Here is a 21338-nt window from a genome sequence, read left to right as displayed (position 1 = left end):
TATACTGTAAAACATAGAAAGTGGCCTCCCCTTGAGAATTTGCTATTCCATGAGCTGGAAGGCAGGAGGGACTTTACTCAGGACCATCTTTAGAGGAGTGTTTTTCAAAACCATGGGTCTTCACTCATTGGTGGGCCAGAAAAACAACAAAATAGATTAAAATAAAATTCTGTATGCAATAAATAAGAAAAGAATTTAAAATACCAAAATATTTTATAAAACTCTTATTTTATTTTGTAGATGTGTTTGTGATGTCAGGATACAAAATAAATTTTTTACTGTGGGTCACAGTTAAAAGTGTCAAAAATCACTGACTTAAAAACACCTCCCATAGTCCTGATTTGAGGTGATCAAGGCCTGAATTGAAGTGGGAGCTAGAAGAAAAAGAACGATAGCAACAATAACTATTATTATCTTACATGATTCCTATAATAAGCCTATGGGGTAATGCAATAAGATTGATTGCATTATCCTGATTTTTTCAGAGATTGAACAACAGGTCTTAAGATGCACAGCAAATAAGTGGAAGAGCCTGGTTCCAACCCAGTTTGTGTTCTTGGTTTCTTTGCTGACTCCAGATCCCACAGTCCTATGGCTAGGTTTTCTACCTCATCTCTACGGGGACTGGGAGGGAGGTGGAAAGCTCAGGAAATGAGGAGTCAATATTGACACCAAGGCCCCAGTCCTGCATGGTAGAGAATGCTTACGCAAATGTCCAAAGTGGGCCCATCAGCAGAGTAGACTGGCTTAGGCAAGGCAGTGGGAAAAACCTAAATTTGAAGTGATGGAGAGACACCTACCTGGGTCTACTTTTCAAGTCAAAAGAGAACCTCAAGCCTTTGGTAGAGATGAGTAGCATTTGGGCCTGCACCTCTCTGGGTCAGAGCCACTACCTGTCTTTCCTGTGCAAAAGAGCACTTCATGTACCCGAACTGGACTGGCTGGCACTTGTCACAGCATGGTGCCAATGTTCCATTCACTTGTGGGGATTGTGAGGGCTCATCAGCCCTTCCTGGTGTTTACTTCCACCCACGCCCACCCCCAGATTGTAGTCCTCCACTCAGAGGTCATAGAACATGCTAAAGAGTCCCTTCTTGTTCCACAGCTTCAGTCTCTGAAAGCATCTTAAAGCTCCTCTAGCCGCATCCCCCATCAGGTGGAGAAGCATTCACTGGGCCTCTCACTCGCCCCTGTAATCTGCTCTTCTGTGTATTTTACCCACCTCTCTCAGCTTCAGTGCGAGCCTGGTGCTCTGGGAAGATGTGTGCACCTGGTAGGTTGCACCCTTCTGAAAACACGTCGAGCAAGGGCAGCCATGGTTTAAGTATCTAAAACTGAAAAGTCAACTTCACACCAAGAGCAAAAATAAAGGTTCATGTAAATTTAAGTGAAGAGAGGGGCTGAGAGAAATTTGACACACAGAAGAGGAGAAGGCAATAGGACTAGAGAGGCACAGGTTGGAGGGATGTGGTTAAAGCCAAGGAATGTTGGCAGCCACCAGAAGCCAGCAGCAGCGAGAAACAAGTTCTCCCCCTGGAGCCTCCACGGAGAGTGTGGCTCTGCTAACACCTTGACTTCGGCCTGGCTGATACTAATTTCAGACTTCTGGCCTCCAGAACCATGAAGGACTAAATTCCTGCTGTTTAAGCCACTACGTTTGTGATAATTCATTACAGCAGCCTTAGGAAACTAACAGTCTAGAACACAAAGAGAATGTGCAAATGCCTACCATAATAAATGGTATGTTATAGACACTCAATAAATATTTGTTTCTTGCTTGCGTGCCTTTCTTCACCCCTTCCTTCATGTGCTTTCTATTTTTCTCACTCTCCTTTTAAAAAGTACCCAGTCTGAAAGGTATAGAAAAAGGAGCACAGGCTTTGGAGTGTTAGCTCAAATTCCACCACTACTCATTAGCTGAGCTTGGGCTAGTCATGTAAACTCCCTCAGTCTTCAAACCTGCAAAATGGGCTGTCACTACTTACTCTGCAGGATTCTTGCAAAGGAGATAACACACATCAATCTTCACACAGTTTGTTTGCATCAGGTACCCATTTGTCTTGTAAATTCAACTTTCCATATTTGGGGTAAAAAAGAAAATGAGAGAAAGATAGTAAAAGCAAAAGTAACTATTTAAATCAGGCTGGGAAATAAGCCTGATGTTTTTCTCCATAGGCATCTGCCACAGGGAGCAAGTGAGATGAAGAATACGAATCTACTCTTTGTTCTGTGGTCTCCAGCCTCAGGTGTTTTGGGAAGTGCCTTTTCTGAGAGCAAGTCCAGCTTTTAAAGACTTTTTTTTAAATAGAACATGGTCCCTAAACCTGCACTCACCTCTTCTTCCAGTGCCTACCAAAAAACAGCAATATGATGCAACATAAAAGGAAAATCATCTGAAATGTATGCCGGTCTCCAACATGATGCTTTTGTATGGAGTTTTCACCAATAATTTTAAGCAGGCATGGTGGGCACCTTATAGCTGACCACAGAACGTGGGCCCAGGTGAAATGGGACTCCACAGTACTGACAGTCCCTGTCCTCCCACATAGCTGTGCACTGGGCTTGCCAGCCCTTTCCTTCCATTGGTCCACTGAACGAACCCCTACTGAGCTCAGATACATGCCAGAAGCCACTGGACTCCAGCAATACTGTAGTTCTGGAACAGTTATCCTACTTGTATCATACCTGCTCTACATAACTTTTATTTTTTAAGATTTTATTTATTTATTCACAAGAGACACACAGAGAGAGGGGCAGAGACATAGGCAGAGGGAGAAGCAGGCTCCACGCAGGGAGCCCGATGCTGGACTCGATCCCAGGACTCCAGGATCACGCCCTGGGCCAAAGGCAGATGCTCAACCACTGAGCCACCCGGACGTCCCATGCGCTACATAATTTTAATGCAAAGTTGCGAAGAGGTCATCAAAAGGCATAAAGATTCTCCAAAGTTGGGGAAATGTAGAAAGCACTAAAAATTCATGAGACTCATCAAATACCAAGTTAGTGCTCCTTGCCCTCAGCAAATCTCTCAGCAAAGACATACATATTTATAGAACACTGGTCTTCCTACACAGCATATCCCACTTCAAAAGTGATTTTTTTTTAATTGTGACAGAATTCATGGCTAAACAACCACGTCTGCATTCAATAGCTTTGGGGGAGGCTATAAAACAGATACAGCAGCTCTACTGGAGTCATAACATAGCAGAAACCTAGTCATACCACTGGGAGGGGGAACCCTGAAATTTACCCTACCCACTTTAAAAAGGGAGTCTCTCAGAGAAAGGGAGAGAAAAAAAAAAAAAAAGAACAGTCTCTGGCTTCCTTAAATATCGCCCTGTATTTAATTTCACTGAAAACTATGCTTCTGGCCCTTCTCATTACCTCCAGCAATTTACATTGCATCTTTTTTGAACTCTGGATTCCCGGACAGAGTTGAGTGTGGTGTAGCAAATTAGTGAATCATAAAAATTAGAACTGGAAAAGGCCTCTGGGGTCACAGGGTTATCCTCTGCCAATTCTAGATGGTTCTCTGAGGTTTATTCCTGAGTGCTTTGTTCAAACTGCTTCTAAGTCCACAATACATCCCACAGGGAGGGGGAAAAAGAATGACAACAACAAAAAAATGTCTCTTGCCCACCCATTTCCCTAGCCAGCCCAACCTAGGAGAGGGAAAAGCCTGGGGCCACCGGGAAAGGGAGGATGAATCATAGGATATGAGGCCTGGAAGGCACTTCAGAGGGCATCTAGGCCAACATCAAATTACACAAATAAGGAAAATGAAGTTCAGCGAGTTTAATGAGCAAGCCCACAAGGGTGACACAAGACCCGTGACAAGAAAGGCAGGGCCTGGCACATCAACGGTACTCAACAAATGTTGGTTCCATTTCCTTCTTCAGATTATCTTCTGCCTTATATTAGAGTTTGTGGTGGACACACATTAAACTGTGCCTTGTGAACTCCTTGGGGGTGGGTCCTCCATTTTATTTATTTTTGTATCTCCACGGTTCCTGGATCAGGGCCTCATACACAGAGGATGGCTCCATTAGTGCTGGTCACGTTGAATTAACTCACTCCAAAAATGGTTTTTTTCCTTATACAAACCTCACTAGCTTGTGCCTGTGTGTGTGCCTGCCCACACCTTCCAGACCTTGGAACAATGGGTGAATGCTCCAGGAAGGTGGGTTTAGGGTCAATGTGAGGAGGGCTCTCTATGGACTACACCTGAAATGGACAGAACTGCTGTGGGAGGGTGTCAGACAAAGCTAGAAACTGGGCAGAGACATAAAGGAGGGGATTCAGGCATCCGATTTAGGTTTAGAGTATTGACCTCTGAGGTCCTGTCCCACCTTCAAGCTTTTAGACTCCATGATATGAAAGAGCTTTATTTCCAAATGCACATAAGGTTTCAACTAGTTGAATCCTTTAAAAGTCAAAACTCTCTCAAGACAGATCCCCACAGTCTCTCACCCTTATAAATCAAAGACACCAAAAATATGGCTCCAGTCGTGGACACGAGGAAAGAGTTGTCCCCAAAGCTTTCTCCCAAATGCACCTCTTGATCTAGCTTAGAGACTTCAAAAGTTAGACCCTAATACACTTTTTAAAACCTCATTTAACATAGTCTAAAGTGGAATTAGTTCTGTGAGTTAGTTTGGCAGAGAGATGAAATCACATCAAATCCATATTCATTATAGACATCCCGTATGTCATCTACGAGGATGGATGGTGGCCCTAGTGTGGGAGAAAGGGTACAGCAACAGAAAAACTCCAGGGTTTACAGAGACCTGTCTGCTGCCTTCCTGTTTCACCTCCTTTTAATTGATTCATCCCCAAACGCTGGGCAGCCAGGGAGACTCATCCATTCCAGCTGAAACCCTTCCATGCTTAATTCCACTCTTCCCACTATTCGCACGAGCCAGTTATGCCCAGATAGGCCTTTCAAAACATTTTAAAATTCTTCTGTTCTGTTTTTAAGATTAACTTACTTAAAATGGGGAGTGCCCACTATAGAACAATGATGAAATGTAGATTAATAACAGAAATACTCCTACCTCCTGGAAAGAATTGCTATGAATATCTAGCATGTAAGTTTATTTGAAGCCTTTTTTCTCTCTCTCTCTCTCTTGGTCCTTTAGAGCAGTGGGAAAGAGGGTAGTTAGAGAATAGCTTTATTACCAAGACTCCACTGAGAGTCAGCTGTACCTTCTAGGTCTTAACCACAATCTTGAACACATAGAAAAACCGAGAGTAGAGGTGTGTGGAAAAAACATACAGAAATGATACAGGCTGTTTCAAACAAAACATCCTCCCCTGTCTTGGGAGAGGGAGGAGGAAGAAGGGACAGGGAAGGCCTTTTAACCTAAATTGTTCAGACTTCCAATCATTATAATAATCGCCACTGTTTATTGAACATTTACAAATGTGCCCGGCATCCTTCATCTCATTGAGTTGACATCTTCTAAGAGCTTCTCAAGGGTGTATTGTAAAGTTTAACAACTGGCAAGTATTGGGGTAAAGCCCTAATTTAGTAGTATCTGCCATTTTCTGTGGTATAAATACTACCAATTCAAGCTATGACTCAGAGTTGGAAAGAGGGACTCAGAAGCACAGCATCATATAGGGCTTCTACCATCTAGCACAATAGTCATAAGTTACTTCAAGAACACGGATGACAGTGAAATGTAATGACATAATTAGGAGTAGTAAGCTTTGTGCATTTGTTACTTACATTTTAAATATAATTTATTCAATGCAAAGTTTACAAGCTTAAAATGGCTTTAACAGGTTGCAAAATTCCTGAAAAGTAACAGAGGGAGGTTCAGGAGTACAAAAGAAACACACACCCATGCTTATATGACCAGTTGTTTTCTGATGTAGGTGCAAAGGCATTTCAGGGGAGAAAGGAAACTCCATCCAACAATTGTTGCTAGAATAATTAGATAGTCATATGCCAAAAAATGAACTTTTCTCCATAATTCACACCACATACAAAAATTAAATCAACACGGATCACAGTCCTAAAACCTAAAATGACATAACTTTTGAAGAAAACATGAGGGAGTGTATTTGTAACCTTGGGCTAGGCAGAGATTTCTTATGTATGACACCAAAAGTACACCTACAAACAAACAAACAAACACTAGAGATTGGACTTCATCAAGCTTAAGAACGTCTGCTCTTCTGAAGGCATCATTCAAAAAATGGAAAAGACAGGCTCCAGACTGGGAGAAAATATTTGCAAATCATATATCTGATAAAATTCTTATATCTATAATATATAAAGCACTCTCAAAACTTAAGAATAACAAGGAAACAACCTAATTCAAAAATGGGCAAATAATTTAAACAGATACTTCAGCAAAAAGGATAGATGAAAAGGTGCTCAACATCATTAGTTATAAGAAAAATGCAAATTAAAGCCATAATGAGATACCATTAACCACTACATACCTATTAGAAAGTCTAAAATAAAAGGACTGACCATAGCAAGTGTTGTCAAGAATATGGAACAACTGGAACTCTCATGCAATGCTGATGGAAAAGCAAAATGATACAATCACTTTGGAAAACAATTTGGCACTTTCTCAAAAAGTTAAACGTATACCTACTATATAATCCATCCCACTCCTAGGCATTTACCCAAGAAAAATGTAAGTATGTGTCTGTACAAAGACTTGTACATGAACGTTCCTTGAAATTTTATTTGTAAAAGCCAAAAACTAAAAACAACCTATGTGTTCATCAGTTGAATAAATCAACAGAAGTCTAATATCCATACAATGGAATACTACTTAGCAATAAAAAGGAATTAACTACATATATATAGCTATATGTTATAAAACTAGATAGATAACTGTACATACACACACATATACACACATAACAATGTGGTTGCATCTCTGAATAATTACACTAAATTAAAGAAGCCAAACAAGAAATAGAGTACATATTATATGATTCCATTTATACAAAATTCTAGAAAATGCTAACTAATCTGTGGTGACAGAAAGCAGATCAGTGCTTGCTTGGGAATGACCGGGTAGGAAGGGCCATGAGAAAGGAATGATAAAAGGGCACAAGGAAACCTTTTGGGATGGTGGATATATTTATTAGCTTGATTGTGGTGATGTTTCCATCAATGTATACATAGGTCAAAACTTATCAAATCGTACACACCAACATGTGATTTATTGTCGGTTATACCTAAGAACAAGTAGGGGTGGGGAAGGGAAGGAGAAGGAGGAGAGGAAGAGTAGAAGGAGGAAGGAGGTACAAGGAATGGCTTCTGCCCTTAGGGAGCTAGCAATAGAAATTGTATAATCAAGATTCACCGTGGCTTGTCCTGTAAACCAATGAATGGATAGTGGCTCCAGGATTTCTACAGAACAGAGGCTTAAGGATGATACCAATGGATGAAAATGGGACAGCATACTTCCAGACACTTACCTTGAAACCAAGTTTGTATAGAAAACTGCTGGTTTTTTTGTTTGAGCGTTTTGTGGGTGCTCCTGGATATTATGGGAGGGAGGCTAATGTCTTCTTGTGCCTCCACATGAGGCTCTTCTGAGGTTATTAATTTTGCTAAGAATCCTAAGTTTCAGAGACTGTAAACAATATGGATTCCTTTTAGGATCTGGTTTCATACCCAGCCTTCCAACCTCTTTCTAGCATTCTCCAGCTCTATCTTATGTTCAGCCCTTCCTGCTACCTTGTCCAAGTGCCTCATAATAAGCTATGTTCACAGCTACTCCCATTGAGGAATTAGTGCCTGGAAAATGCTTGTGTTATTTCTCTCAGCAGGATCTACATTTTTATAGATCTATAGAACAAACACCCAAAAGGATTCATTTCTAGAGGGGACATTTCAGATTCTATTAGGGCTTGTGGTACCTTGCTGCCACATGGTGCAATTGCCTACAATCACCTATCACCTTCTGCAATTACAAATCAGGAGACCTTTACTCTCTGGTTGTTGGTTTCCTGGTAGAAGGAAGTTGAGCTAATCTCTAACCTCCCTTCAAATTAAACACTCAAGAAAGAGCAGGAGGTGGGAATGCCCTGGAGCATTGCTGTCTGTTGGAAACCCAGTCATGCTGGCCACCACAAAGTTCCACCTGAGATGGTGAGTTCCAGGCTGAGAATTGGGAAACACACCCAATGTCCTCTGAAGGACACATTCCAGTGAGACCTGGAATGCCTGCCAAAGGGTGGCTTGGAGTCCCCCTGGAATGGAATACTTCTTCCCTCTGGGGAATAATGCTGGGGACGGGTTAGATCTACAGGGCACTAGAGAATGAGCCAGGACCTAGACTCAGAGCTCCCTGGGTTTTGAGATGGCACAGGTTAGCCTCTCAAGGCAATTCCTCTGGAGTCTGACTGGCTGAGTCCCAAGTCTGAACCCGGACAGAGACACAAAACAACAATGCTATGTCTAGTTATTTGACCTGTTCTTTGGTTCTTTGGAAAACTTAACACAGGATCAGGAAATCTCAGCTGGAGGAACACTAAGAGTATTCTTACCCAGCCACCTCCCCAACACATCACCTTCTGCCGCAACATCCCTGAGAGGTGATTGTCTGCTCTTCACCTGAATGCTCCCAGCGACAGCTTTATTTTACAACAAGCTCTAATTGTTAGCAAGTCCTTCCTTATATGTGCAGCTGTGAAAAAGAATGAGGAAATTCTCTTTGTAGTGATGTGGAAAAATCTCCAAGGTACACTATCAAGTGAAACCAAAAAAAAACCAAAGAACTTAAAAAACTGGTGCTGAACCGTGTGTACAATATATACTAACGTGGCGATTTTTTTTAAATGAGAAAAATAAGAATTGATATTTATGCCTGCTTTATCTGTGTTAAGAAACTGAAGTAATACACAAGAAACTTTTTAAAATAATGGTTATTTATGGGAGAAAGGAGAGAATGAAGCAGAAACTAATGAGAGCTAAACATGCGTGTAAACTCACTGCCTGCCAGGAGCCATTCTAAGTGCTTTACATAGAAGAACTCATTGAATCCTCACAACAACCCTACACCGTTACCCTCATGTTTTCAGATGAAGAAGCTGAGGCTCAGAGAGGGTAAAGAACTTGCCTGAGTTCACATAGCTAGCAAGCAGCTGGGCTGGGATACAAACCCAGGTAGCATGGTTTCTGAGACTGTTCTTAAGGACCGTGCCACACTGTCCCTATCAGAGCACAGGGGTGGAAGGGAGGCTTTTCCCTGTATTTGTATTTGTTTTTATACTTTTTCTTTGGTTGGTTGATTATCCATTCATTCATTCATTCACTCATTCATTCATTTATGTTTCTGGTTGGTTGGCTGGCTTGTTTCTGAACCATGTGAATACATTATATAATAATCACAGATTTCTCTGGTTAGTGCGAGGAGGCAATGTTTGAAGCAGTGGGTGAGAGACGTTTGAGATTTAAAAAAAAGCAAAGGAAAAGGGAGGTTGAAATAAAAAAGAAATGTAATTTCTTCCTTAAGCTGAGCTAAGCCTCTGTTCTCCTGAAGGTTTTTTGCTTTTTGGCCGTAATGTCTCTGGGCAACTATCTAACAGGCCCTGCTAAATGGGAAAGGACATGCACAATTCTTTCTGTTGATCCCTGAGTGTCCAGGCTTACCTACCCTTTTCCATGCTGGTCAGTCTTCCCCAAATATATTCCAGGATACCACTGTCTTCTTAAGGGTGAGGCCCCCGAACAGAATGCAGTTCTCCAGCTCTGGTCTGGCCCATGTGATTTATCACCTCCCTTGTTTTGAGAATTATATTTCTACTACCACAATGTTTCCACTTGTTCTTGTTTCTCCATTGCAATGAACTAGACTGTCCGACATTTGTTTCTGCCTAGTCTGTTCTTCCCGATTCCTGACTCATATAGTTGTTTTCTGGGTCCCTGTCTGGGATGTTAAATCTCTTTCCTATTAAACTTTAATTTGGTCACTTTGTTTGACCTATCAGTCCAGCCTGTCTTGGTTGGATCCTGTCTCAGTCTCCCAAAACCAACCAGCTTCACGTCAGACTGGTTTTCACTTGGCAGATATGGACACTTATCCCCAGAGAGGGATCTTAGTCCCTAAGATCTCACAAACTGTCAGTGTGAGGGAGATAAATGAATCAAAGGTTCTTGACCTCCCCTCACTGCCTATTCCAGGAAGCCCTGGTGTCACAGCCCAGGGCCTTCCAGAAGGATTCCATACTCCAGGCATTATGGAGGCCCCTGGCGGGGTGCTGCCTCCCCAGTGTCCAGCCCTAGTGCCTTCGATAGGAACAGGGAAAGAGCGCACCCAGGTAGTCCCATGATTGAATGCTGCAGTTGAGAAGAGAAGGCCGTCATGTGCATGGCACATGTTCAAAGTTGGCTGGTGATTATAGCAGCTTAAAACATCATGTTCTAGATTAGCTGCTTGGGGTTTTCTGAAGCTTGTGCCGAAACCAGAGATGCCGTGGGGATGACATCTTCCTTATCTGTGAAGTGATGTGATGTGAAGTTATTCAACAAACAATCCCCAGAGACCACAAACCAAGGAATCGATCCAGGAATTCCACTCTTGCCCGCCTGCATGCCCACCCACCCGCCTGCCAGATGTACAGGTTGAAGTGTGTTTCGAAGCTCCACATGTCTCCTCTCCAAGAGACGAGATCAGGCAACTATTTCAGAGATGAGTCAAAAAATATGTGTGTGTTGGGGGTAGGGGGCTGCCTATCTAATCCTTATGCTGGTAGCTTGTCTGATTTGGTGAGGCAGGTGGAAAAAAGTGAAAACAGGGAAATTTCCCCAGGATACATTGATCTGTGGTCATGAAGACCCCAGAAAACACAGCAGAGAAGATAGAAACCACAGTTGGGTGGATCCAAGTGCTCCAGGACCCCTGGCCATGTGAAAAGTCAGGAGAGCACAAGTAGCAATGAGTGAAGCCTCAAGAACTGAAAATGCCTTTGCATTGGGGTGATGCCAATCAGACCAGCCCTCTGTCAAGGTCGTGGCAGCTTTGTTTGACCTGTGGGACACATCTCAGTATCTAAGACTTAGATGTCACCAGGAATTTCAACTTGACTGGATGAGACAGAAGTTATAATGAAAGCTCACTAACTTAGAACCCAAGATTGTGGCCTCCAATTTGAAGCAAGCCTTGCTGAAGGGGCTTCTGAACATTATATAGCCAATCTGTACCTCTGTTTCCCCATTTTGGTGGTGTCTACGGGGCGGGCAGGAGGCAGAGTAAAAGAGATGATCAATAATCTCCACCCTGCCTGCCTGCCTAATGTCCTACAGATACAAAGACACAAACATGAGGACATTCTTCTGAATTACTTCAAGAAAGAGAATAAATAGGAAACTTTGTTATTGTTATTATGATGAAATTTTAAAAACTGCCTATGTTTTCGGAAACACAGTATTTTCTCAACTATATAACAGTCTTCACTTTGTCAAAACACTTAACAGAGAGTCCCCAAGACTCCATCATGGGAAATTAAAACCCTGGAAAAGTAGAAAGGCCTCTAAAATATGCCCTTCTGACCCCAAACCAGGAGCAGGTTAGTACGGGAAGATATCTCAAGTATGTTCAGTTGTGAACTGGGTGCAGCTGGCATCTCTTAACGGATAAAACTGGTTCCAAGAATGAGTCATACTGATTATACCCTTGGGACATCATTCATAAATATCATCTGTCCCCAAAGACTTCCAAAACACAGGAGTCATGGCAAAACACACACACACATATACATGTAAGCAAGGTTTCTAACAATCAGGCCATTGTTCACAGCAGAAAAGCCAGGCACACCCTTCATCTAAGATAAAAAGAAAATGCAAAAAGCAATCAAATGAAATCTATCTTGCCTAACTTGAAAAACGACAGTTGGATTAAAACATTGTCTATAATCCATTTTCAGCAAGCCACCTTTCTGGGGAGCATTTTAGTATGGAGAACACCTTCTCAGGCCAGCCCTCCCCTGAGTGAGAAATGCTCCCTGATGTGTCCCATGTCCCCTTTTGTGGCTATCCTCCCAGTCAGTCCCATCCTCACTCAAGGAGCCCAATGCCTGATTAATTAAACTTCTTTCTCTCCTATGAAATATATTCTCAGAAAAGTAGATCTCTCCTTTTTTTCCCTAATAGGGAATAGAACTTCAGAAATGTTAATGTCAGCATCTGGGGCACCTGCAAGCCCACAGGGACTGGGTAAGGTGAGGCAAAGGGGACACGTATAGTCCTCTCCAACCCCCCAAGGAAGAGGCTGCAGCCCACCAGTTCAAGGGCTTCCTCTCTCACTTCTCCCTCCATTCCATCACAGAACGGAAAGTCTCTAAAGGACTGGCCCCACACAATAGACACTTGGTCCCACTGTGGCATCTTACGCCAAAAAAACCCTCCCAAGGATGCCCTTCTACAGAAAGACTTGGGAAGAGTCAGTAGGACACATAATGTAAGGCCAGACAGAGCATATATTCATCCTTCCTGGGCCTGCACCAGTAGGGTAGAAGTTGAGAGGTTTCAGACTCGGTACCCAAACCCTCGGTGTCCTTGGTAGGCTCAGGAGCCATTTGTGTGGCCCCTAGAGATGCACATAAAGCTCTGGTCCCACAGCCGCTCTGCACCGCTCCTCTCTCCATTGCATTTCAGGACTTAGGAACTAACTGAAGCCCGATCCCCTCATGTGGAAACCCAAGTGGGGCCATGACCCACACCCTGATAGAGCACCAATCCTAAGAAAGAAATGATGCCCCCTACATTCTCCCTTTAGAGGGCATTAGACTAACAACTTCCCATTGGACATACATCTTCTCATTTGCCCACTCAAAAAATTGTCACCCCAAGTGAATTCTACCATTGATGCTGCATGTTCAAAACATTCCTGTAAAGAGAAAGGGCTTTCTCCCCTTGGAGAGAAAGTGGGGGAGGGGGATGGAGAAAAAGAGAGACAGAGACAGAGGTGGAGGAAGAGAGGAAAGGAGAGAAGAAGAAAGGGAGACCACCACAGCTGGAAATCACCTCTTAAAATGAGTCAGGCCAAGCCACTAAACTTTTTTTTTTTTAATTTCTTCAACGATTATAGATCTATTCAGTTTTGTATTTATCCTGAGTCAATTTTGGTAATAGGATAGGAAATTGTCCATTTAAAATTTCAAGTGTAGGGCATAAAAGTATTCAAGATAGACCTGTATTTATAGTTCTACCCCTTTTTTTTTCATGGTTTATTCATGCCTTCTGTTCTTTCTTGCTTAAATTTTCCACATAATTGTCTTTCTAAAGGACAAGCTTTTAACTTTATCAATCCCCCTCTTGGATCTTTGTTTCAGTTTCTTGAATTCATGTGCATACTATTATTTTTCCCTTCCTTCCACTTTCTTCACATTTGCTCCTGCATTTCTCTCAACTTCCTAGGTTGACCACTTAGTTCTCTAATATAAAGATTTTTTTTTTCTTTTCTAGTTGTAAAGCCCCCTCTCAACCACACAATCACAGACCACATTAAGTCTCTCTTGGATCAGTTTCACTTACAAGCATATGGGGAAACAGCGTGCCAGCAGGCCATAATCAGACATGTCTCACTTGTGGGGGTCCTCATGATAATCCAAGGACTAGTCTTTCATTTTTTAAATGAGAGTATTTATGCCAAAGAGAGAAGTAGTCTGATAAAGATCAATAGCAAGTCAGCAGCAGAGTCAGACCTAGACCCTAGGTCCTCTATTTCCTTCCTATGCTTGTCTTAAACGGAGCCTCCTTAGTATTACATTATCTTTGACTCTAGTTTCTTCATCTATCAACTGGAAATAAAACCCTTCTTTCGACCATCCTGAATCCCAATTGTAAGAAAAAAAGAGCTGCTTATATTAAAGGGGCATGAGTGTGTGTGTGTATGTGTGTGTGTGTGTCTTATTGGTGATCATCATTAAAGAATATTCTTGCTCATGATGGAGTCTGAGGTCAAGATGCCTTTGTTTGGGGCAGCCCCAGTGGCGCAGCGGTTTAACACTGCCTGAAGCCTGGGGTATGATCCTGGAGACCTCGGATCAAGTCCCACGTCAGACTTCCTGTATGGAGCCTGCTTCTCCTCTGCCTGTGTCTCTGCCTCTCTCTCTGTCTCTATGAATAAATAAAATCTTTTAAAAAAAAAAAAGATGCCTTTGTTTGCTTCACCTGTGATCTCAGCATTTACTACCCAAAATAACCCAAAGATGAGTTTCTCACTGATAAGAGACTTCTAGTTCTTCAAATCATGTCAGTGGATATAGCAGGTCTCCATAGAATTTAATGGAAGAAAGAAGAAATTTTGCTAGGCTCTGATGCCTTGTTGTTGTAAGGGACAGAGGGAATGAACTGACATTTATTTGGGGCCAATTCTATGTCAAATACTTCCACAGCCTTTTATCATAGCATATATCTTTGTGGGAAGATTTTTAGTTACCAGCTTAAATTTCTTACTTGTTATGGATTCATTCAAATTTTCCATTTCCCCTTGAGTTGGTTTTGATATTGTTTCTTTCCAAGAATTTGCCTATTTCATTGAACTTGTCTAATTTGTTGGCACATTATTCATAGTATCCCCCTTAATTTTCTTCTAGTTTATATGAAGTCATCACTAATTTTCTGATTTGTGTTTTCTCCCTTCATTGCTTGAGCAGTCTAGCTACAGGTTTGTCAATTTTATTGATCTTTTCAAAGAATCAACTTTTGTTTCCTAGAACTTCTCTGTTGATTTTCTATTTTCTATTTTTCTCACTTATATTTAGTCTTTATTATTTCTTTTCCTCTGTTTTGAGCTTAGTTTACTCTTCATTTTCCAGTTTTTTAAAGTACAAGCTGAGATTATTATTTGAGATCTTTCTTCTATTCAAATATAGAAAAGCTACAAATTAAAGCTATAAATTTCCTTCTAGAAGCACTATGAATTAGTAGAGTAAGGACCTCTGAAAATCAGCTCCTCCATAAAAGTGACAAGAAGACTGGCAAAAATGTCAAAATTGATTTTTTTTTTCAGAACCTGGTACAATCCAAGGAATATCAATGACTCTTAGAATAAGCTTTTCCATATTTGCAAGAAAGGCAGTTAGAATTTTGATAGGAATCGCAGTTAATATGTATAACAGTTAGGGAAATATTACCATCTTAACAATATTAAGTTTTCTGACCCATGAACATAGGCTATCTTTCCATTTATTTGGATCTTCTTTAATTTCCTTCAACAATGTTTTTTTTTTTCATTTTCAATATATGTCTCATATTTCCTTGGTTAAATTTATCCCTAAGTACTTTCTTGGTTTTTATTCTATTGTAAATGAAATTATTTTCTTAATTTCCTTTTTGTATCATTCGTGGCTAGTATATAGAAATACAACTGATTTTTGTATAAAGATACTGTATCCTGAAACCTTGCTGGATTAGTTTATTAGCTTTAAAAAGTTTTCTGTGGATTCCTTAGGATTTTCTAAATACAAGAGTGTGTCATCTGAAAAAAGAGTTCTATTTTTTCTTCCCAACTGGATGGCCATTTTTTTTCCCTTGCCTAATTGTCCTGGCTAGAACTTCTGGAACAATATTGAACTGAAGTGGTGAGAACAGATATCTTGTCTTATTCCTGACTTTAGGGATAAAGCTTTCAGTCTTTCATAATTAAGTTTTACCTTAGCTCTAGGTTTTCCATAGATGCCCTTTATCACTGGTAGGGATGTAAAATGTTGAAGCTGCTTTGAAAACTATTTAATAGTTATTTAAAAAGTTAAACATAGAATTACTAAATAACATAAATTCCAATCTTAGGTATACACCCAAAATAATTGAAATCCTGCGTCTCTACAAAGGCCTGAATGTTCACTGAAGCATTATTCATAATAGCCAAAAAGTGGAAACATCCTAAATGTCCATCAATTGATGAACGAATAAACCAAATGCATTATTCAGCCACAAAAAGAAGTGAAATACTAACCCCTGGTACACCATGGGTGAATCCTGAAGATACACAAAGTGAAAGAAGACAGACACAGAAAGCCACATGTCATATGATTGCATTTTATGTGAAACATAAAAAACAAGCAGTTCATAGAGATGGAAGTTACATTAGTGTTTTCAAGAGAATGGGGGAAAGGGACAATATGGAATAACTAGTGATGGGTATGAGGTTTCTCTCTGGAATTATGAAATGTTCTAAAATTGGTGGGGTTTGCAAAAGTGATATATACTAAAAAACACTGAGTTGTACACTGTAAAAGGGTAAATTTTATGCTATGTGAAGTATATTTCAATAAAGCTGGTTATAAACAAATTTCCTTCTAAGTACTTCAGCTGCATCATGTAAATTTTAATGATGTGTTTTTGTTTTCATTCAGTCAAAATATTTTCTAATTTCCCTTGTGATTTCTTGTTTGATCCATGGATTATCTAGATATGTGTTGTTTGATTTTCAAATATTTGGAGGTTACCCATACCTACAGATGTTGTTAACTTCTAATGTAACTCCATCGTGTTCAGAGAAATACTTTATATTATTTAAATATTTTTAAATTTATTGGCATTTGCTTAATGACCTACCATATGGTCTGTCTTATATAATGTTCCACGTGTGCTTGAAAAGAATGGGTATTCTTCTGATATTGAGCGAATGTTCTATATAATGTACCAAGTTGGTTGGTAGTGTTGTTCATGCCTTTTGATATCTTTGCCAATTTCCTGTCCCTCTGCCTATGTCTCTGCCTGTCTCTATGTGTGTCTCTCATGAATAAATACAATCTTTTTAAAATTATATTTTAGTGTCTATTCTAGGGATTCGAGTTTAAATCTTAATTTATCATCATCCACTTAGGGTTAATACTATCTCAATTCCAGTACAATATTGAAAGTTTAATCCAGTATAACTCCATTACATCTTCCTCTTTTCTGCTATTCTTGTCATATGTATTATATCTTTATGTGCTATAGGCCCCCAAAATACAACTTTATAAATGTCATCTCATACAGCTGCCCTTTAAATCTGATATGAGAAAAGGAAAGTAATACAGTCTTTTATATTTACCTACATAACTGCCTTTCCAGTGTTCCTCATTTCTTCATTTGAGTCACTCTTTTCATTTTTGTTTTCAGTCCGAAGGACTTTCCTTAATGTTCTTGTAAGGTGGATTTGCTAGCAATGAGCTCTTTCAGTATTGGCCTGGGAAGGTGTTTAATTCACCTTCACATTTGAAGGACAGTTTTGTTGCATATAGTACTCTTGGTTGACTTTTTTTTCTTCCAATGCTTTGAATACATGATCCATTGCCTTCTAACTTTCAATGTTTCTGATGAAAATTCAACTTTAATCATATTGTCATTCCATGTACATGATGTGGTTTTTTTCTCTTGCTGCTTTCAAGTTTTCACTTTTGTCTCTGTCTTTCAATAATTGCACCATGATGTGTCTATGTGTAACTCTCTTTTTTCTTATAATACATGAGTTTGTTGAGCTTCTTAGATGTTTAAATTAAATTTAGAAATATCAAATTTTTGGACTTTACAACTATTATTTCTTTCAATGTTTTCTCTGCCGTTTTTCTCTTGCTCTCTCTGGGACTCATATTACACATATGTTGGTATGCCTAATGATGTCCCACAGATCTCCAAGGCTCTGTTCAATTTTTGTCATGCTATTTTCTTTCCATCCCTCAGATTGTATTATTTCTGTTGATCTATCTTCAAGTTTGCAGATTCTTTCTACTGTTATCTCACACCTGCTTTTGAGGGACTCTAGTAAATTTTCATCTCATTTTTTGTACTTTTCAATTCTAGAATTTCAATTTGGTTCCTGTATATAATTTATATCTTTACTGATACTCTCTACTTGATGTTTTATCGCCATACTTTTCTTTACTTCTTAAAACATGGTTTCTTTTGGTTGAGTGTTTATAACATCTGCTTTGATGCGTTTGTCTGCTAATCCAAAACCTAGGTTTCCTCAAAGACATCTTATTTTAGCTATCTTTTTTTTTATGTGGGGTCATGCTTTACTATTTCTTTTGCATGTCTTATAATTTTGTTGTTGTTGAAAACTGAACATTTCATTTAATATAGTTTAGCAACTCTGAATTCTAATTTCCCCTCCCCAAGTGTTGTTGCCACTGCTTTGTTTGCTTGCTTGGTTAGTGACTTCCTTGTACTAATTCTGTGAAGTCTATCTCCCAGTAGTATGTGGCCACTGATATATCTGCTCAGGTGTTTGGTGTCCCCCCCTTTAATAAAGTATGGTTCCCTCCACACATATCCAACCAGAGACGTATGAATAGTTGGTCACACCTGAGTATGTGCACAGCCTTGTATCTGTGTGCAGCCTTCTCAACCTCTAAGGATATGTTATCAATGTCCACTATGGTTATCTTACTCCTTGGATCTCCCTGTTTATTTTAGGGGAAACTGCCTATCTATTACTTTCCTCAGTAAAGATTACAATCTCAGGATGGTTGCATTGTTGGCCTTCCCTGCTCATTTGCCACCAAGATGGTTACCGTTTTCATATGGTTTGTCAGCACTCCACTCCAAAACAATTCTGCCTCCCCCAGCAGCAAACCTTCTGGCTTTAGTGGCATTTTTTGCATGGAAGAACTATCATGCTGATGGAACTGGTTGAGGGGCGGGGAATGGTAGCAGCCTCAATCTAAAATGCCATAGATTCCTTTTAGTTTTTAACCAGGTTCAGTAGTTTGTATTGAGTAAATACTTCTCAGTTTGTTGTGTATGTCTTACTTGATTTTTCAGAATCTTAAATGGCATTTCTGATCATTGCCCCCAGCTTTATCCTTGCATTTGGGGAGACTATTTGACAAGCTTCTCATTCTACCACTCCAAAAGTTCCAGGAGTCTCAATATCATAGCTCATTTCATCTTCACAATACTATAAGCTAATGTCATTTTTATTTCCAGTCTATTGCTGAAGAAACTGAGTTTCAGAGAAGTTAAATAATTTGCTGAAAGCCATAACTCATATTTCTCATCAAGGTAGTGCAATGCTTTGAGGGCTTTCCACCTGGATCTGAGTCTTCCCTAATTGTTTAAAGACACAAGATGCCACCAATTTGAAGAACCTCATACATCTTGAAAAATAAGATTAGGAGTCAGCACCATCATCTTGATAGCTCAGGTAACATTGTCTATTTTGGTCATGATGCAGATACAAAGTGTTTCTATTATGTACAACGCATGTCCCAGGTGCCAAGAAATTTGCTACCACATTTCAAATTTAATCCCAGTAGCAATGCTAGGAAGAAGAGAAGCCTAGACACACCCATTCTGACGATGTGGAAACTGAGGCTCAGAAACATCTCAGGCTTAAGGTTGGAGATAGGATTCAAACACAGACTTCAGACTCTCAGGCCCAGTATCAAACATAATGCAATGTCCTCCTTTAAGTGGGATGTTATCTAGCTAAAATAAAGTGGGGAATGTGGAAAGAACCCTGAGAAAATTCGTAAGAATAATGAATGATCTAGAAATCAATATCAAGAGAGAGAACTTTAATATTTGGGATTTTTGGTGTAGGAAGGAGCTAAAATAACAATATTTAATATGTGAAGTGACATCAGTGTTTGCTAGTAAGCCCTAGACTATTATTTTCACTGAAAGAGAAAAGCAAAATGAAACAATAGAGAGTGCATTTTTATTTCATCAGGAAAACCTTGCTTCTTTCAAGGATTCATGAGATGTTAAAGTTCTGTTGCCCAAAAGGGTTACATGATCTCATTCTGCAGTAACAACTGTTTTTTCAAGTCTCCTTTCAAGTCCCGGGTCCAGGGGTGACTTCCCAAGGCTCCTTCAGCCCTACCTGCACCTCCCAAATTAAAATAACAGGCTCTCCAACCAACCCCACCCCATATGGTGCCTGGGCTCCAGATGCTGTTTGTCTCTGGAGCTTCTACATCTCTCTCTGGTTCATGTAACTAGTTAAAGGAAGACTCTTGCATGCTACACCTTCCAGGCAGGACCAGGTCCCTATCTGGAAAAAATAGGTCACTATCATGTGAGTTCTAAAACAGACATATGTCAAAGGCCCATTTGCTCCAGCATAACTTTCTGACCACCTGCCATGAAAATCCTTTAATACACTGGGGGAAGGCAGTGTCTCCAGAATGTGACAGATAGACTACTTGCATCATCTTAGGCTCATATACTTAAATGGATATGCACATCAGATTGGCTAATCATTCCTCTAAAGAAGGAGTGACTCTGAAATATGCCAACTTAAATTAGTGAAAGCTCAATTTGTGGACAAAAAGGGGGAGAACCTGTGATTATTGCATTGGTGGAGAAGAGAGTCAGTGGGTACTGAGAAAGGAAAAGCCAGTGAGGAGGAGGGCTAGTTCACACTCAGAGAACACCAGTGCAAGCCAGTGGCATGAAACATTTGTCCTTTACAATTGTCCTTCAACCCAGCATTGATTCAGATCATCCATAATTTATTCCTTGGGGCCAAGAGCCTGGAGTGAGGACCTAAACTCCGTGCAACCTTGCCTGCACCTCCACCAGCCAGCTGGAACCATAAGCATATGTTTTTACGTTCACTTTTATATTAACTTCATTTTGCTAGAAATTTCATTAAAACCCACTTCCAGTGCTGATATGTGCAAGCATGAAATCCTCCAGATGAATTGATTCTGTAGATGGTGACAACACTCTTGCCACACTCCATGGATCAAATTGCTCTTTATCCACTTGACTTGGCCGGAATGTAGAGGCAAACGCTAAGCAAATGCTATGAAATCAATAGCTACAGAGTGTTGGCTTTTGTGCGTGTGTGTGTGTGTGTGTGTGTGTGTGTGTGTGCGTTTCCTGTACAGGCCCCAGAGGAGACTGACATGCAGATTAGACAAATCACTTTTCATAATCCCAAGGACTGCTGCATGATGTATCCAGAGTATTAATCAAAGGCTAAGACTGGATAAAATATGAATTAAATTTCTTAATGGAGAGAGACATGAATTTTCTATCCTTAGATCTCTGGCTGTGGATGTCTCTAAGGCAATGAAAAATTCAGCTACCCAGTTTATAATATTCTGAGAGATATATCACCAAAGTGACACAACTTATCATGGTTACATTTTCTGTTTAGAGAACTCAGCTTCCAATGTGGTTGAAAGCAGCTCGGGGACTGCTGGCAGACACTTGGAGAGTAGCCCATGAAACCCAAGGTCCTATGGGTTTGGGGTCAGTTAGAGATTCCTTTCCACCAGTGTCTGGAGTCCTGTCCTGAGTCTCAACCAGATTCCAGGGTCTTAATATTTTTTATTTAGTCCATAGAATTGCAATGAAATGAAATCTTTTGTTTCCTACACCAGCAAAGTCAAGACGAGCTTAAAAGAAATTAGGTTGA

General features: G+C 40.3%; 1 protein-coding gene and 1 long non-coding RNA gene across 3 annotated transcripts in view; both read right to left on the bottom strand.

Moving 5' to 3' along the window:
- RUNX2 (RUNX family transcription factor 2) overlaps window positions 1–21338 on the bottom strand; it is a 326346-nt gene that overhangs the window by 41939 nt on the left and 263069 nt on the right. The gene's annotated exons all lie outside the window — the stretch shown is intronic.
- LOC111098269 lies at window positions 228–5606 on the bottom strand. The gene is made up of 3 exons (XR_005367779.1): window positions 1986–5606; window positions 1223–1334; window positions 228–374 (listed from the first exon to the last, which is right to left on the bottom strand). It is a non-coding gene; the product is annotated as an uncharacterized LOC111098269 (long non-coding RNA).

Source organism: Canis lupus, chromosome 12 (genome assembly GCF_011100685.1).
Source record: "Canis lupus familiaris isolate Mischka breed German Shepherd chromosome 12, alternate assembly UU_Cfam_GSD_1.0, whole genome shotgun sequence".
NCBI lineage: Eukaryota > Metazoa > Chordata > Mammalia > Carnivora > Canidae > Canis > Canis lupus.
This window is presented reverse-complemented; position numbering and strand designations above follow the sequence as displayed.